This window comes from Callorhinus ursinus, unplaced genomic scaffold, assembly GCF_003265705.2.
Source record: "Callorhinus ursinus isolate GAN/ISIS: 27379988/994484 unplaced genomic scaffold, GSC_fseal_2.0 scaffold35, whole genome shotgun sequence".
Lineage (NCBI taxonomy): Eukaryota > Metazoa > Chordata > Mammalia > Carnivora > Otariidae > Callorhinus > Callorhinus ursinus.
This window is the reverse complement of record NW_027397097.1, coordinates 9,193,108-9,212,307: the sequence shown is the minus strand read 5'-3', so window position 1 is coordinate 9,212,307 and position 19,200 is coordinate 9,193,108. Positions and strand designations below refer to the sequence as shown.

General features: G+C 38.6%; 1 long non-coding RNA gene across 1 annotated transcript in view; it reads left to right on the top strand.

Annotated features, from left to right (window-relative positions):
• Positions 1-19,200, top strand: part of LOC141370452 (uncharacterized) — a 1,695,799-nt gene that overhangs the window by 1,585,844 nt on the left and 90,755 nt on the right. The window lies entirely within an intron of this gene.

The following is a 19,200-nucleotide window of genomic DNA, read 5'->3' as shown; positions in this document are numbered from 1 at the left end:
TGTGTGTGTGTGTGTGTGTGTGTGTGTTTTGTTTTGTTTTACCTTTAAGACAGCACAGAGGAAAAAAAATAATGGACATTGTTCTCAGGGAACTAGGTTTTAGAGAATGAAGCTCTACACAGATTTACCTTTCATTAAGATCACCAATTTCATGAAATACGTCATCGTGTACCAACAGAGGGATTTATTTTTAAAGATTCACTTATTGGGGCGCCTGGGTGGCTCAATCGGTTAAGCGTCTGCCTTCGGCTCAGGTCATGATCCCGGGGTCCTGGGATCGAGCCCCACATCGGGCTCCCTGCTCAGCGGGGAGCCTGCTTCTCCCTCTGCCTCTGCCTGCCTGCCTGCCTACTTGTGCTCTCTCTCTCTCTCTCTGTCAAATAAATAAATAAAGTCTTAAAAAAAATAAAGATTCACTTATTTAATTGAGAGAGAGAGAGTGAGAGAACATGTGAGAAGGGGGAGAGGCAGAGAGAGAGAATCCCAAGCAGACTCCCCACTGAGCACGGAGCCTGACACCTGTTCGATCTCATGACTCAATGAGATCATGACCTGAGCTGAAACCATGAGTCAAATGCTTAACCCACCAAGCCACCCAGGTATCCCCAGAAGGACTTGTTTTTAAAGATCTAAATGCTGACTTTCAACTGGGGGCTGATCCCACTGTTTGAAATGTTATATATGGCATGTGATCCTTTTCAGTTTGCTTTATGGGTTTCCTGAAAAAATCTGATATAGATAAGTGACTATGTACAAAATTTTAGTCTGCAGGAATAGTTCACTGTACTAGAACATGACCACGAATTTCAGGCATTCAAATAGATACAGCTTCCATTCCCCCATTTAACATAAATGTATTGAGTGCCTGTGAAGTTGCATTTACTATTATGAACCTGGAAGAAGACACAGTGATGAATTAAACAGAGCAAACACTTTTGGAGACATCACAGTCTGGTCAGAAAGACTGATGATGGATAAGCAGGTACAAAGCGTTGTGATGACTGCCAGATGCTTATAGTTTTAACTTAATAGAATATAGGTGGCCCATGGTTTCAGCAAACTGAAATAGCCATCAGGGACATCAGGTTGGGTTGCCCAAGAAGCAGACTCTGAGACTGATTTTAGCTTGCAAGAGATTTTCGAAGTGTTACTGGGACCAACATTGTGGAAGAAAAGGGGAGGAGGCAGCATCAGGCAAAGGGAGAAGTCAAGCTGTTATAAAGGCCCAAGAAGAACATCAGCGCACCCCCATGGGGAAGCCTGCGGCCCTCCATAGCTGTCCTCTACTGGGATGAGAAGGCTGGGATTTGTAGCCTCTGAACCCATCTGTCATAGAATATGGGCCACCCTAGGAAAGGTATGTGGCCTTAGGCAAGTTAACTTTGCAGCTGAGACAATCCCCAAAGGGACTGAAGGTTGAGGGCCACCTGCCAGAGACCTTCCCAGCAGCAGGGGCAACTGTGTTTAGGCCCTCCAGTGACATCTGGGTGGCACACCCCAGCATCCGCTACTGGGACCTGGACCCTGCATCCTTCCCTTCTGTCTTCAGCATGTTGGTTTTTTTCTGTTTGTTTGTTCTCAAAAGATCTCTTAATGCTCACAAGATCCTGCCTGCCTCCAAATATGACATTCCCACACAAGAGCATACAAAATAGGGAGGAAGCAAAGGGACCATCAGCTCATACTACTTTCTCTTCAGAGAAAAATCTTTCCCAAAGGGTCACCAGAAGGATTCTGTCTACAGGTCACTGACCACAACTGCTGCCAGGACACAGATAAGGTTTGTTATCCAGGAAGACAGAAAATGGTCATTGGGTAGTGTTATGAACTGGATGCCTGTGTCCCCCAAATTTTATATATTTAAATCTAATCCCCACTGTGATGGTATTTGAAGGTGGGGCCTTTGGGAAGGTGGTTAGGTTATGAGAGTGGAGCCCTCATGAATGGAATTTGTGTTCTTAGAAAAGAGGCCCCAGAGAGCTCCCTCATCCCTTCTTCCATGTGAGGACACATGGAAGAAGATGGCTGTTTATGGACCAGGAAGCAGGCTTTCACCAGACCCTGAATCTGCCCACACCTTGATATTGAACTTCGCAGCCTCTCTAACTGTGAGGCGTGAATGTTTAAGCCACCCAATCTATAACAGTTTGTTATAGCAAACAACTGGACTAAGATATACATAGGTTGGGTTGGAACTTACCCCAGTGCCATAGTGGGTTATCCAAGTTGCACTGGTGATTTGCGAGTGGGGTCCTGCACAGTCCGTCCTGTGGAGCAGAAGAGAATATTCAGGTGGTATCCATTTAAGTCTTCTTTGCTCAGATTTCTTCCCAGGGTTGTGGTTTGGAGGCAGCTAATATCACTCAGCCTCAGTTTCTTCATCTTTAAACTGGAAATAATCATAAAAAATAAAGCAGTTATGGAAGTTATGGGATATAATGGAGTTGAAAACACGTTATAAACCTAAAGAATTAGGAAGCTGGTAGGTGGGAATAGTGAGTAGCATTAATAATACCACCTACTGAAATTCATTAGTGTAAATCCACAAAAACAAGAGGAGCTTAATACAGACAGATTTCAATAAAACATGCTATTAATTTAAAAACATGATAAAAAAAACACTCAATAGTTTTTGTGCAATGATCTTTGTCAAGCACATTTGATCCCATTTTCTTCCTAGTTAAATGTTTTCAAATAATCCCCAGGTCTTATTAAATGTCAAGCTCTTCACATTAGCAGACAGAGGTTTCCTGGTTATGCCCTGTTTTCCTCTCAGTTCCATGTCTCCTAGACCCTCAATCTCCTCCAGCCACAAAGTCCCATAGTTCCCCACATGCATCAAATCTCTTCTCACATGTTGTTTTTCTGCCTCAGATGCCCACTCCACACCTACCCACCTGCTGCCTCTCCATCCTTGACACTGCTGAGCCCTCTCTTCATATCTCAGGCCTCTTTAACTTTCTCCCAGATTGAGATTCTGGTTCTGGAGCTTGCCCTGTGTATATCACGGTCATAGCACACTCTACACTTTGTCATTTTCATTTTTGTATCCTTAGCATGAAACTCTGATCTCCTTGATGGCAGGAGCTATCTGATGGCAGGGCTCTGATTTGTCTCTACCCACTGAGTTTGTACCATGTTCTCAGTACATGTGTATGTGTATTGAATGAAGGCACTGCGTGCCACATCTCAGTATAGTTTGTGGGTCCACTGTTATTAATATCATGGAATATTAGAGTCAGACTTCTTGAGTTTGATCCTGGATCTACCATTTTCAAGCTAAATAACCTTTAGCAAATAGTTAACTTTTCTGTAAAATTAAAAACCAAATAAGAAAAACTAAATAAGAAAAATTATGAAAGACACCCAGGAGTGCCAGGCACAAACACTCAATAAGTGTAGTCATTATGACAATGATGATGATAATAGGAAGAAATCCCATGGATAAATAGCAAATCCCTCATCTCCTCTGCTATTAGATGTCAAATATTACTTTGAACTATTCTTTGACTCCAAGAATGTGTATGGAATTCTTTATATTATATTAGATGTAATAGGAGATCAATAACTATTGATTAATAATAAATAGCTAATATATATGTAGCACTTGCTATATGCCAAATAGTGTTCTACCGAGTTTCATATACCTTAACTGACTAATTCTCATCAATCCTTTGGTAGCTATCGTTATTATTCCCATTTTTTGTAGATAAAGAAACTGAGGCACATAGAGGTCAGATGACTTACCCTGGTGGTAAGTGGCAGTCCAGCTCCAGGGTCTTTTCTCCTTATTATTATAGTATTATGAATGAGTGAGTGAATGAATAAGTCTCATCAGTTAAACACATTCAGCAAAGGGATCTATTCATCCTATTTTCAAATCCACTATAACTTAAATTTATCAGTCTATCTCCTTTTTTTTCCTTGAGCAACATTTTACATTGCTTCTGCTTTCAGTTTCCCCACAGATATACTATGCAGTGGAAATGAATCCCATGGAATGTGATGCTAGAACTGAAAAGGTCAATGTGTCTGCATCTATGTGTTTAGGAATCAAGAACATACAGATCGGTATATTATAACAAACTGGTCTTGTTGTCTGGGGCATGTCCTATAGCCAAGAAACGCTATCAGCATACCCACTTGTAAGGTTCTGTATGACCCTGGGCCAAGCTAATCAGGTGAAATGTTTAACTACATCAGCCAATAGCAACAAAATCAAAGAGTAAATTTGAAGCATGGTAGAGAATCAGAAGCCAAAGAATAAACTGGTGAAGTAATAAAAAGAAGTATGAAGTGTAGCCAGATATGGGGAAATGAGGCAGATGTTGGAAAGCCATAATAATCCACAATAGACTGTGAAGTGAACAGAAGCAGGTCAGAGTAAGTGGTACCATTGAGACTGCTGTGGTGATTCTTTTAAAATATCTAATTAGGACATTAGGGAAATTTCCAAACATCCAGTTACCCTTTATAACCCTTTACAAATTTGTCTTCAGTGAATTTACTTAAATCACATCTTAAAATGTTAAAAATTTAGCCAGAACTGAATGTTGAAAGAGAAGAGGACTTACAAATCATCTAGTCTTCTTTTTCATTTTAAAATTAGTCAACTCAGCCAAGAAGTTGGTCCATAATAACTCAATTAAAGTAATATATTTTACAAGATTGTAGCAGCTATAGATAGTGATATTTCCTCTTATTCATCCTAAACTTAATGTTTTTAATTTTCAAAGATGTCCCCCCACTCAAACCTACTTTGGGAATACGATAATTGAGTAATAAGTCAAAACTCCCGTATAGATATAAACTCCATTCTTGCATGTAAAAGTCCTTAATTTATGAAAAATGATTTTTCACCATTTCATAAAGGAGCCATTCATTCACAAATGAATGTACATAATGAATTTCAGTTGAATGAATGCAGAGTGGCACCATCATTATAGTTAGTTTTGGATTTCTAATACAGGACTTCAGAATGTGTGTTCCAAGTAGAGACAGTGCAGGGAACTGGGCTGTATTGTCCCCTTCAGAATTTCAAGCTCTTTCTAACAGATGAGCATCATGTGCTTCCCAGTGTGATGCACTGAGGACATACATTAAATATGTAATGTTCAGGGGAAGAAATGCTTAACCTGAATCTAAACTTTGGGAAATAATCAAGCAAGTCATGTTAAGGTATGTTCTGCAAAATAAATGAACTGGACTCTAAAAGTTAAAAAAAAAAGTTTGGTTAACTTTAACATTGAAGGAGATTACTGACGTGATGACTAAATCCACTTTGTGATTGAGTCTCAGGTCAGGAGAATAGCTATAAGTTACATTATTGAGACCATTAGATAAATTTAAATATTGAGGGTACATTAGATAATGAAATTGTGTTGATGTTAAATTTCCTGCATATGATCCCTGCATTGTGGTTATATAGAGCCTTCTTGTTCTATGAAAATACATGCTGGAGTATTTGGACGTAAGCTTTCTTGATGTCAGCCATAAACTTTAAAATGGTAGGCCAAAAAAGAAAGATAGGTATGTGCAGATGTGTATAAATGTACACACACACATACACATACACACATATATGCGTATACATGGTAAAAAGAAACATGGCAAAAAGTTAACAGTGTTTAAGTCTAAGTGAAAAGAATATGGTTGTTTCCTGTACTATTTTTGCAATATTTATTTACATTTGAAAGTATTTAACATAAATAGTTTAGGGGGGAAAAAAAGGAAGTTTAAAATTCTAAACCAGAGGCACCTGGGTGGCTCAGTTGGTTCAGTGTCTGCCTTCGGCTCAGGTCATGATGCCAGGGTCCTGGGATCGAGCCCCACGTTGGGCTCCCTGCTCAATGGGAGCCTGCTTCTCCCTCTCCTCCCCTCTTGTGATCTCTTTCGCTATCTCTGTCACTATCTCTCTCAAATAAATAAAATAAATAAAATCTTTAAAAAAATAAAAATAAATAAAATTCTAAACCAGGTAGAAAAAATGAAACCTGCACATAATAGGCAGTTAAGCAATATGTTGAATAAATAAATAAAAGGATGAACATTTTAGGCATATTCCTCATGCCCAACTCCATATTTCTCCCCCTCCCAATCCTTTAAGAACCATAAATACCATCATTAATAACTTACTTGGATTAAGACCTATCTTACTCAAAATCTCTAGTTAAGATGAAAATATTATTGGAAAGATCAACAACATATATTTACCCTTATTTTCCAGTTAAACCAATCATTTTCTTGTCACAGTCCTTAGAAAAATTACTTAATATTTTCTTTCTTCAATTTTCTAATCTATGAAATGGGGAAAATAACTCACTTTTTGCTATAAATCAAATAATTATGAGGATTAATTAGGATAGTATATTAAAATGCTCACACTTAATTAGCACTTAATGAATGCTAGATATTATTATTATTATGTGTATACAAATTCTGTTTGCTTTCCTGGTACATTCAAAGGCTATTTCCTAGCCATGTTTTCCATATTACTTCCCAGTATAATCATAATATGACAATTATAGCTGAAAAATAGTAGGAATGCTCTTGTGCCCAGCAGTGTCAGAAATGCTTCACCTACATGCTATAATTTTATTCTTGCAAACTTCCTGCAGGTTATATTTATTATTAACATTTTTTAATGATGAGAACAAGGTTCAAAGTAGTTAAGAATCTTACTTAAGTACCTAGTGGGTGAAGGAGCTAAGACTGAATCCCAGTCACCAAGGCCCTTAACCAGTACAGCATTTTGGCTCTGAATCTCTATTCCCTTTAGCTAGGTAAGACTCCTCTGTGAACCTCTCTTAATGTATATATTCATTATGCCTATTATAGCAACTCTATTCAAGTCATATTTCCACAGTAGATTTTAAATATAGATGATAGATGATGTAGAAAAAAATAGATGATCTAAGAGGATGGGTTTTGGTTTAGGAAAAGAAATTTCAAAAGCAAGTTTGGACTCTAGCCCTTTCAAGTGCATAATTTTGACAAAATCAAGTACTTATTTTGAGCTCTAGTTTCTTTTTCTTTTTTTTTTTAAGTGTTTGTAATTTTTTTTTAGGATTTTATGTATTCATTTGACAGAAAGAGAGAGAGTGAACACAAGCAGGGGTGCGGCAGAGGGAGAGGGAGACACAGACTCCCCACAGAGCAGGGAGCCTGACGTGGAGCTTGATCCCAGGACCTTCAGATCATAACCTGAGCCAAAGGCAGACACTTAACTGACTGAGCCAGCCAGGTGCCCCTGAGCTCTAGTTTTTTTTATCTGTAAAATAGAACAACAAAAATTCTTATTTACTTACTAATGCATGTGTGTGGGATAGGGAAGGGTATGGTAAAAATCATATAAAATAACGGTTATGAACAACCTTATAAACTATAAATAATTAGTAAACACCTGGCTGGCTCAGTCAGTAGAGCATGTGGCTCTTGATCTCATGATTATAAGTTCAAGCCCCATGTTGGGTGTAGAGATTAGTGAAAAATAAAATCTTTAAATTATAAATAATTAGATAATACTAATAACTAAATATTTGCCAAAGATAAAAAAGTCACTGAAACTGAAATAGTATGTCACAAAAAATGATATGATAAAAATGTATATATGTATATATTTTATATATATGTCTATATTTGTATTCCATATATATTAAAATGTACACTTATATAATAGATGTATATAGAAGGATGGATGGATAGAGAGATAAAATCAATATATTCTGGTGTAGTGGTGGATAGATTATCCTTCTATATCTCTTACTCTTTGAGGTTCAGTACCCTCAGTGGTATAATGAGAATTATAATACATCTCAGAGATAGCTGGTTATAAGGATTAAACCCACAAAAGCAATCAACAGTGTTTAGCAACACTTCAAAAATCATTGGCCCAAATAAAAGTTAATCAGAATCAAATTCACTAACACTTTATCAGTGTTATAAGTATATAAAGTTATATAAATATATTTCTTATTGTACCACAGTGTTTATCATAATACATATTGGTCTCCTAGATACTTGCAGGATTTGTCTCTCAGGAATGGGTCATTGGCAAGTAAATTCTAAAGACGGTCAAGGACATGGAGTGGCAGTCTTGGGACAAGGAAAATGATGTTAGCCTTTTATCAAAAAAAAGTTTTGAACCATCTTTCTGGAGAAGTCTAGGTATCTATATGTTCAGTGGGAATCTGTGTTGCTATCACTCAAAATGTGAGGGCAGCTGTGGTTTCCACTTTTAGCAAATTTCAGTTTACAGATAGAGGAAACTTCAAACGGACCCATGTTAGTAGTCATCAAAGGGCTGAGGTTCCAGGCAAGCAACTGGAGTAGGTTGAATAGGCTTCTCCTCTGGGTCTTCCCTTATCATTTTCCCAGTTGCAAGTAGAGATCCTCTCCTGGCCCAGTTAAGGTCAGGCATCTACTCCAAAACCAACTGACAATGGCCAGGAATGAAGGGACAATTTCTTAACAATTTATCATCCGTATACACTAAAGGTCCAATATCCTGGAGCAGAGGAAATATGTAAATCATGCAAATACTACAGTATACTGCTAGTAACTACAGCTTCTAAAAAAAAAAAAAAAACTCAAACAATTGAATAAATTAATTTTATTATAACAGATTGTTATTTTAGAAATTGGTGACAGGCTAAGAATTGAAATTTCCTATGCTTTATAAACACCTGTGTGTGTGTACACACATGCGCACTCAATGTGTGTACAAGTGTGCTTTAATGAGTATAAAATGGTAGAATAAGTCTCAGCTATGATTGACTTGATTGGTGTCAGTGTTATTTCCTTCCAGATGGCTTCCATTTGCCAGAAATTAATGGGAACAGAATGTACTATTGTGGATGATGAGTTTCCAAAGATAGCTTTTATGCCACTTGGCCAATCGGACACCCCACCTTGGCCCTGTTGGGCTTATTACTGCCATTCAGACATCTGAAAATCTCTTGACAATTCTCCTCCATACCAAACGGAGCCAGCACTTTCAAATGGATCTCATTAGACTTCTTATAAAACCACTACACACTAGAAAGAGTTTCCATCCCAGAAGGGTTTCTTCATTCGAACTTATCAAGCCTCTATACAGTTCTGTTCCTGATTAGCAATTTGTTCTCCTAAGAGCTTTAAAGATACACCTTTATATCTCTGTAATTTCAGGCCTTTCCCATTTTCCCTTTATTGGCACATTCAAATGTATTTTACTCTTATCTTGGATCTGTCACTCAGCATATGTCAACTTTAAGAGCACTGGACTATAGCGGTGACTGTCAGTAATGTTTCAGCTTAAAAAAGAGAGAAAGGGGAAAAACTCCAGGACGCATGCATCAGATCTCAGAAAGCTGCCTGCCTTGATATATGACATCCTAGTATGCTATTCTAAATTATTTCCATCAGACAAGCAAATGTCAATCTACACTCTTGTCTGGGAGGAGCAAAGAAATTTTCTTTGACCATATGCTATCAAATACCATGTCTAATCTAGCCATTCCATGTTTCGCTTTTAATACTTCTGAAGCTTTCATTTAAGGTTCTTTTTCTTCCTGACTCTTCCTCCCTAAACCTCACATACTAAGCCCCACATTTTTTCTGTGAAGTCTTCTTTACAACTTTGCTTTCTGTCTGATGTAGCCAGCCCTCCACTCCCTTTACTCTCAGTCTCTGGGCAAAACTTGATCATATCCTTCCTGCATTTCTTTGGAGATTCTAATCATGCATCTGTGTCCCAAACTCAACTGTAAGCCCTCTATGGGCAGAGACTGCAACTTATTGTCTGTGCCAGGGTCTAACACATATGTAAATAGCCCAGACTGTGATCCTCAAATTTTGCCTGTTAAATTGATAGTTGGATGAGTAGAAAGCTGGATGAATGGATGGACGGATGGATAAATAAATAACTGTTTTGTTTGCTCTTTTTTCTGAAAGCACATGGGAAGATGCCTATACATAGTAGGAACTTAATAACAAGTAAAAAAAGTAGGTACTTAGTAAACATGAGTTAAATTGGTATCCCAAATGTGAGGCAAAGTAAGTTAAATAGAAAAATATTAAAGTCTTTTGAAAGATTACCTATTAGGTGATGTAAAAAGTAGAATGTAGAGGGCGCCTGGGTGGCTCAGATGGTTAAGCGTCTGCCTTCGGCTCAGGTCATGATCCCAGGGTCCTGGGATTGAGTACTGCATCGGGCTCCCTGCTCCTTGGGAGCCTGTTTCTACCTCTGCCTCTCTCTCTCTCTCTCTCTCTCTCATGAATAAATAAATAAAATCTTTAAAGAAAAAAATAAATAAATAAAAAGTAGAATGTAGAAGCTACAAATAATAATGTATGAATTAATAGGAAATGAGGGGATTTCAGAATATCTATTTACATCTCTTTCAGCAGAGAAGGAATTGAACTTTGACTCATATAAAGTAAAATTAGTTTTTCTAAAACTGCAGTCAAGGTGACAGAAAATAACCTTTTCCTTATTCAGTGATCACTTTTAAAGGAAAGACTAGTTTATGTTGGATCACATCATATTCATTCTGTTAATTGATAGTTTTTCTCTAGCTTACTTGTGGATTTGGAGTCAGAATAGCTTGTGTAGAAGTTTTGACTCTACTACCAACCAACTGTATGGCTAAGACTATGTTGAATGCAAGCATTAAATAATCAAATACTTATTGAATGCCCACTATGTGGCAGACAACATACAAATTCATTGATTCTTTTTTTTTTGATAGTTGAAGGAAGGTCTTTTTTTATTTATTTTTACTTTTTTAAAGTTTTTATTTAAATTCCAGTGAGTTAGTATACAGTGTAATATTAGTTTCAGATGTGGAATTTAGTGATTCATCGCTTACATACAACACACAGTGCTCATCACAACAACTGCCCTCCTAAATCCCCATCACCCATCTATCCCATCCCCCTGCCCACTTCCCCTCCACCAACCCTCAGTTTGTTTTCTATAACTAAGAGTCTGTTTTTGGTTTGCCCTTCTTTTTTTTTTCTCCCCTATGTTCATCTGTTTTGTTTCCTAAATTCCACATATAAGTGAAATCATATGGTGTTTGTTTTTCTCTGACTGACTTATTTTGCTTAGCATAATACGCTCCAGCTCCATCCATGTTTGTGATCAAAGTATCTTGGGCAAGTTTCCTAACCACTCTGTGCTTCAGTTTTACCATCTGTAATGTGGGGAGAATGTATCTTCGTCAGGTGGTTTAAGAATCAATGAATTTGGAAAAATGTTCCATGCTCATGGATTGGAAGAACAAATATCGTGAAGATGTCAATGTTACCTAGAGCAATCTACACATTTAATGGAATCCCTATCAAAATACCATCCACTTTTTTCAAAGAATTGAAACAAATAATCTTAAAATTTGTATGCAACCAGAAAAGACCCCGAATAGCCAGAGGAATGTTGAAAAAGAAAAGCAAAGCTGGTGGCATCACAATTCCGGACTTCAAGCTCTATTACAAAGCTGTCATCATCTAGACAGTATGGTACTGGCACAAAAACAGACACATAGATCAATGGACCAGAATCGAGAGCCCAGAAATGGACCCTCAACTCCATGGTCCACTAATCTTCGACAAAGCAGGAAAGAGTGTCCAATGGAAAAAAGACAGTCTCTTCAACAAATGGTGTTGGGAAAATTGGACAGCCACGTGCAGAAGAATGAAACTGGACCATTTCCTTACACCACATACAAAAATAGACTCCAAATGGTTAAAAGACCTCAATGTGAGATAAGAGTCCATCAAAATCCTAAAGGAGAGCACAGGCAGCAGCCTCTTTGACCTCAGCCACAGCAACTTCTTCCTAGAAAGATCACCAAAGGCAAGGGAAACAAGGGCAAAAATGAACTCTTGGGACTTCATCAAGATAAAAAGCTTCTGCACAGCAAAAGAAACAGTCAACAAAACCAAAGGGCAACTGACAGAAGGGGAGAAGATATTTGCAAATGGCATATCAGATAAAGGGCTAGTACCCAAAATCTATAAAGAACTTATCAAACTCAACACCCAGAGAACAAATAATTCAATCAAGAAATGGGCAGAAGACATGAACAGACATTTTTCCAAAGAAGACATCCAAATGGCCAACGGACACATGAAAATGTGCTCAATATTGCTTGGCATCAGAGGAATCCAAATCAAAACCTCAATGAGATACCACCTCACACCAGTCAGAATGACTAAAATTAACAAGTCAGGAAAAGACAGAAGTTGGTGGGGATGCGGAGAAAGGGGAACCCTCCTACACTGTTGGTGGGAATGCAAGCTGGGGCAGCCACTCTGGAAAACAGTATGGAGGTTCCTCAAAAATTTGAAAATAGAGCTACCATATGACCCAGCAATTGCACTACTGGGTATTTACCCCAAAGATACAAATGTAAGGATCCGAAGGGGTACGTGCACCCCGATGTTTATAGCAGCAATGGCCACAATAGCCAAACTATGGAAAGAGCCAAGATGTCCATTGACAGATGAATGGATAAAGAAGAAGTGGTATATATACAATGGAATATTATGCAGCCATCAAAAGGAATGAAATCTTGCCATTTGCAATGACGTGGATGGAACTGGAGGGTATTATGCTAAGCAAAATAAGTCAATCAGAGAAAGACATGTATCATATGTTCTCACTGATATGAGGAATTCTTAATCTCAGGAAACAAACTGAGGGTTGTTGGAGTGGTGGGGGTTGGGAGGGATGGGGATAGACTTTGGGTAGGGTATTTGCTATGGTGAGTGCTGTGAATTGTGTAAGACTGTTGAATCACAGATCTGTACCTCTGAAACAAATAATACATTATATGTTAAAAAAAAGAAGAAGATAGTAGGAAGGGAAAAATGAAGGGGGGAAATTGGAGGGGGAGATGAACTATGAGAGACTATGGACTCTGAGAAACAAACTGAGGGTTTTAGAGGGGAGGGGGTGGGGGGATGGGTTAGCCTGGTGATGGGTATTAAAGAGGGCACGTACTGAATAGAGCACTGGGTGTTATACGCAAACAATGAATCATGGAACACTACATCAAAAACTAATGATGTAATGTATGGTGATTAACATAATAAAATAAAAAAGAAGAATCAATGAATTTGTGGCTGAGTATACAACGGAATATTACTCAGCCACAAATTCACTGATTCTTACAACCGCCTGATGGAACTTGCATTCTCCCCACAGTACAGATGGTAAAACGGAAGCACAGAGTGGTTAGGAAACTTGCCCACCATCACAAAGCTACCATATTAGTTTCCTTTTGTTGCTGTAACAGATTACCACAAACTTGGTGGCTTACAACATAAATTTATTATGTCACAGTTCTGGAGGCCAAAAGGCTGCAATTCATTTCTGTAGGCTCAAGTCAAGGTGTTAGCCGGGCTGGTTCCTTTTGGAGACTCAAGAGGAGAATGTGTCTCCGTGGCTTTCTAGCTTCTGGAGGTACCAGCATACCCTGGCTCATGACCCCTTCCTTGCACCCCTCAACCTCTTGCTTCCAACATCACATCTACTTTCTCTTCCATGTCAAAACTCCTTCTGTTCCCTTCCTAAAAGGACACTTAAAATTACATTTGGGGCCCACCTGCATAATCCGGAATGATCTCTGCATCTCAAGATCCTTAACTTAAGCACATCTATAAAATCCCTTTTGCCTGTAAGGTAACACTCACAGGTTCCAGCAATTTGAATCTGGATATATTTAGGAGACACTCTTTGGCCTACCATAGCCACTGAGCTGGAACTAGGATTTCAAGAATTCTGGTAATATAGATAGCCAAACATTTCACTAGTGTGCCATGCTGCCTCAGATAATGAGTGCAGCTTCTCAGATAAGAATTACAAGAAAGGATAACCTATTCAGTGTTGCCTAAAAAACACAGGGTAAAGTGCCTCATGGAACCCAAGGGCAAGGTGCAATGGAACCTCAGGAAAGGCCCAAGTACATTTATGAGAAGACCTTAGGATATATACTTTGGGGGTTATCTGCATGTGTTACCCATTTTTCTCTCTTCCTCTGTATCTTACCTTTCTCTGCTTTCTACAGTCCCCATGTCAGGAAACTGTCACAACACAGTTTTACATGTTTACATTCTGTCCACACCCCAAAACACAAATGTGTCCTTTCTCCTTTTCTTGTAAGTGACCACAGTGCCGAGGGCTGGATCACGTAGTATAAATATGGGTTCTCAGTGAAGTGAGATCAGAGCTTGATCCAATGTGAATGATCACAGAACATTTTTTTGTAAGAGGTGAAGCTTGAAAGCTGAGCAGCATCCAAAAGTAACTTCCACAGCTCTCACCTGTAAAAGCTCCCTGGAAGCAGGGACTGTAGATTCTACTTTGTATTGACATCCAGGAGAAATGTGACAGCATTTATTTATTTCTATAAGAAATTATGGCAAAATTATAAAAACAACAGGTCCCGAGATAAGAAGGAAGAGGCCCCAAGAGCTTTTAGCTCGTGACTTCCAAAATAGCTATTAAATTAATTTTCTTCTTTCCCTCCTTCCTGCTTTCCTTCTATTTTCCTGCTTCCTTCCCTCCCTACTTCCTTCTTTCCTTTCTTCCTTTCCTTCCTTCCTTCCTTCCTTCCTTCCTTCTTTCCTTCATTATCCATTTGTTTGTCTTTGGGCCCATTAAGAAGAGAAAATTATAAAATTGAAAAAAGGCACTAAGGTTCTTCCCAGAGATTTCCATGAAGGCTTCAAATGCTCTGACTGGGAGCCTGGGGTGGGGGTGTTACCCCAGCTGAGCACACAACTGAAGACGTATATCAGCTGGTACAGGAGATCTGGGATCACCCATAGAGAATCAGGGCACAATTCAAGGCCTTGAGAGAGATTAGGACACCATAATCCTGAGCATTGGTAGCATAATAGCAGACACTTTGAAGTGGGGGCAGGGTACTTGAATCAGATTTTCAAGCTATGCAGCCGCAGTGACTAAAGGCTAAGGTTGGTGGGGCAGTTTCAATATGACATCTGTTGACAAAGCTAATAATAATCATTAAGGCAAAGCAGACAAAACAATTATTGTCACTGCCATGCATTGACCAGGAGTCATAGAATTCCACTTTCGGATTCAAAGCCATCCCTGAACATTGAGTATTAAACAAATAAGGAGGTTCTTAGAATTCACAGTGAGGACATTCCATGGGAATGTGGAATGAGAGTTAAAATACAAATTCCCTGGAACTATCCAGAGTAAGAAAGGACAATAGAGCCTATTGAAAGTGTACAAATTCTGGAGCAAGTAAGGCTTTGCATTCAGTCTCCCTCACTTTCTACCTTTGTGGCTTTCAGAAAGATATTTTACTTTTTTGAGACTCTGTTATGAAGTAATACCTGCTTTGTAGGGATATTCAAAACATTAAATGAGTTAATGTAAGTAGTATCTGACACAGAGGAAGAACTCAACCAAAATCCTTTCATTCCTCCTTTTTCTTCTGCTTTAGTCACTTTTGACTGGACTCCATATTCACACCCCTCTGAAGACTGGCTCATGCTAACCAGCTATCACCAATCCACCTACTCTCAGCTGACCCTAAGTTACTCTTCACATGTGTTGCTCAAAAAGCAAGTTAAACAAACATCAAATATTTAATGCAGATCCCGTCATTGTCCATATGTTCTGAAAGCCATTGACCCGATTCCTCAAACTATTGGCAGAAAGTACAGATCTCAATTTTAGATGGAATTTCTGCATCCCAGAAAACATCCAAATGGCTTAGTCTTAACACAAGCCATCACTGGCAACAGAGACCAGGACTGTAAGGAAATTATGTTTTCTGCCCCACAAGGTGACTGGAAGGAATCCTATAATCAGAGATGAAAGAATGTTGAGAGGGAATCAAACTTTAATGAGGACACAGGCTGGGAACATGGGAGTTGGAAGCCATGAGAGACTCGGTGGGGTTACAAGGCAGCCAGAGGTGGGAAGAATAGTCACTGGCATGGAAGAAAGAAGAGAAATAGCTAAATGATGTTTTCCAACAACTGTGGCAGGATTGTAGAAATGCAGACAGGAAGGACGGTTTGATTGTATTATAAAAAGTCTAGCATATGTTCTATAGTTAATGAATCCAATTCTAAATTTTAAAATATACCTAGCATACAGTGTACACTAAATGACATTGGGTAGATGTATTTACATAATAATAATAAGTGCAACTTATTTATCATATACTCTCAACGCCTGCCACTATATAAAAACAAATTCAGATAAATTAGAAAATAAGGAAATAAGATAGGCAGAAAATGGTATATTAGAAAACAAAGAAACAATAAAACTGACAAGTGAATTTAAGAATTGCTCTCTTTGAGAAGCAAGCAATCCAAAATTGCAGAAACTGCAGTGAACCTGAAAAATATAAAGAGAGAAAGTACAAATACATAGCATTTAAAATGGAAAGGAGGGGGAGTGATATCACAGATGTCAAGGGAATAAAAATAATCCTAAAAGAGTTATTTGCAAGACTAAATCATACATTTCAACATCTGGATGAAATGAATGATTTCTAAGAAAATGTTGCCAAGATTGACTCCATAAGGGACAATCTAAGCAGTTGACAAAATTAAGAAAGTTATCAGAGATCAACAACCAGCAGTGTGCTGGGGCTGGCTAGCACTGGTTTCTGAAAGACAACTGTGTACCTCTCTTCCACCTCCAAGTTCAGTAACATCATGAGAATACACTTACAATCAGCCATTGTCACTATGGAAATCAGCAAATGCTACAAAGAAGAACCACTTATTGAACATTTACTACTAGCACACCACTAATTATAGTCCTGAAAAATATCAGGACCAGATGAACTGACTCAAACTTTTAAGGAACAGACATCTCAGTAATTTGCAAAATGTTCCAGAGCAGAAAAGAAAAGCTCCTAAATCTTCATTTAACGAGCCTTACACTGATACAAAAAAAAAAAAAAAAAAAAAGGAGAAAGCTGTAGGTTAATCATTTTCTTGTATATTAATGCAAAACAAAAACACAAGTGAAAAAAAAAGCAAAAAAATTTCCATAGCTTATTATAGACTAATACACCACAGCCAACTGAGATTCTTTCCTGGAAGGCAAGGGTCGTTCTCTAGTAGGAATAAGAAGTCCATTAATTCAATGCGTAATAATAATTACAATAATTACAATAAGAATTACAATAAGAAACAATACAATAATTACAGCAAGAAAATGTGAGTTCTGTCCTCATGTGACTGAGGTGGGCAGATGAAGAAATAATTAAATAAAATATAGTATAATTAAAAAGGGAAAGAAAAAATTATGCAACTAGAAATTCTGAACTCTGTTCATTGGGAGGATTTAAGTTGCTACTTTCTACTGATTTAGCTACCCAGATATAGCAAATGTGAACATGAACAAGTATAGAAGCCCCCCTCCTTTGTTTTAATTTGGAGACCTATACGATGTATATCTTGGAATATTTCCATTAACTTAAATTTTAGACAATTATTATAATGAAAGAAAAAAGGGGAAGGGAAAAAAAGAAAAAAAACGTAGATCAGGGAAACAGGATGAAAAGCAGTAGCAGGAAGAGGAATGGAAGAAGTGAGGGAAAGAAGAGAAATAGAAAGTGAGGGAGTAGTAAAGAAGAGAGAACAAGGGTAGGAAGGAAGGAAGGCAACTGCATTCAGCCTCTCTTTTCCTCCTTCCTGATTTAAAAACTCCATAAGGAACATCATCAGTTTTGATTCCTTGGAAAACAAAATCTCTCTCACACTCGGACAGGTGAATTAAAACGCAAAGGCTCTGGCATGGCCCAGGCTCCCTAGTGAGGAGGCAGATAATGAAAGGGATAAAAAGACACCAGCTCCAAGGCTTACAGTGGGGCAACCAAGTTCTTGCCAAGTCAATCAGGGCCAGCAGGGTCACAAGTGCCTGATCACACCAGCCAGTGGAGTCCGTAGCTGTCCCAGGGAGGTCCGGAGAAGAAACAGGGGCACGGCTCTTAAAAGTAGCTTAGCAGCTCTGAGCTGGCCGAACGCTCCCAAGGGGACTGGAAACCAAAGAAAATCATCTTTCTCCAACCAAAGAAGTCTAAACCAAAAGAGGAATGAGGAAAGGGAGGGGGATGGAGTTCTCCTGATTTGTGTTCCTCTCACTCATTTGACAGGGCAAGTACTAATGTCCTTGACTGCAGTATTAGATGTTGTGCATATATCACTCTGTTGTTTCTGGGTGTTGTACTCCTCATCATAGGAGGAAGGAGAGAGGAGGAAAGGAAGAAGAGAGGCCGTAGTAGTTACAGTGGTGGTTGTATAATCGTAGTGCTGATTGATGGTCATAGGTCACACTGTGGTTGTAGTTATTGCAAATCATCCATTCAAACCTGTTTTGACTAAATACTCCAGGTACTAGGCAACAAAAACAAATGTGGTAAGAGCTGTAATATGTGTGTAAGACAAAGAGAAAAGACTGAAAACTTTCTAGGAAGATCTCAAGTCTTCTCAAATGCTTTTGAGAGGAACTCTTAGGAAACTGGAGAGGCAAGAAAAAGAGGAAGAGAAGCAATACGAAAAAATGTTATGAGAGCTTACAAATTGTGAACACTTTTCCTGGGTGTTTGTTCTGGACTGAACTGTGCCCTCCCCAAATTCATATGTTGAAGCCCCAACCCCCAGCAGGTCAGAATGTATGGAGATGTCACTAAGTTAAAATGATGTCAGGGTAGGCCTTAATCCAATCTAACTGCTATCCTTATAAGAAGAAATTAGGACATACAAAAAGATACCAAGGATGCATGCACAAAGAAAAACAAAAAACAAATAAAAAACCACTGAGGACATAGCATGAAGGTGACACGTGTCGCCAGCCAAGGAAAGAGGCCTCAAAAGAAACCAAACCTACTGACACCTTGATCCTGGACTTCTAGGGTCCTAAATTATGAGAAAATTAATGTGTATTGTTTCAGTCATTCAGTCTGTGGTATTTTGTTATAATAGTCCTAGTAAACTAATACAGTGTGCAATAAACATTTGTATAAAGAGGGAAGGAGTCAGGGAGGGATGGAGGAAGGCAGGAAGGCAGGCAGGCAGGAGGGAAGGAAGGAAGGAAGGAAGGGAGGAAGGAAGGAAGGAAGGAAGGAAGGAAGGAAGGAAGGAAGGAAGGAAGGAAGGAAGGAAGGAAGGAAAGGAAGGAAGGAAGGAAGGAAGGAAGGAAGGAAGGAAGGAAGGAAG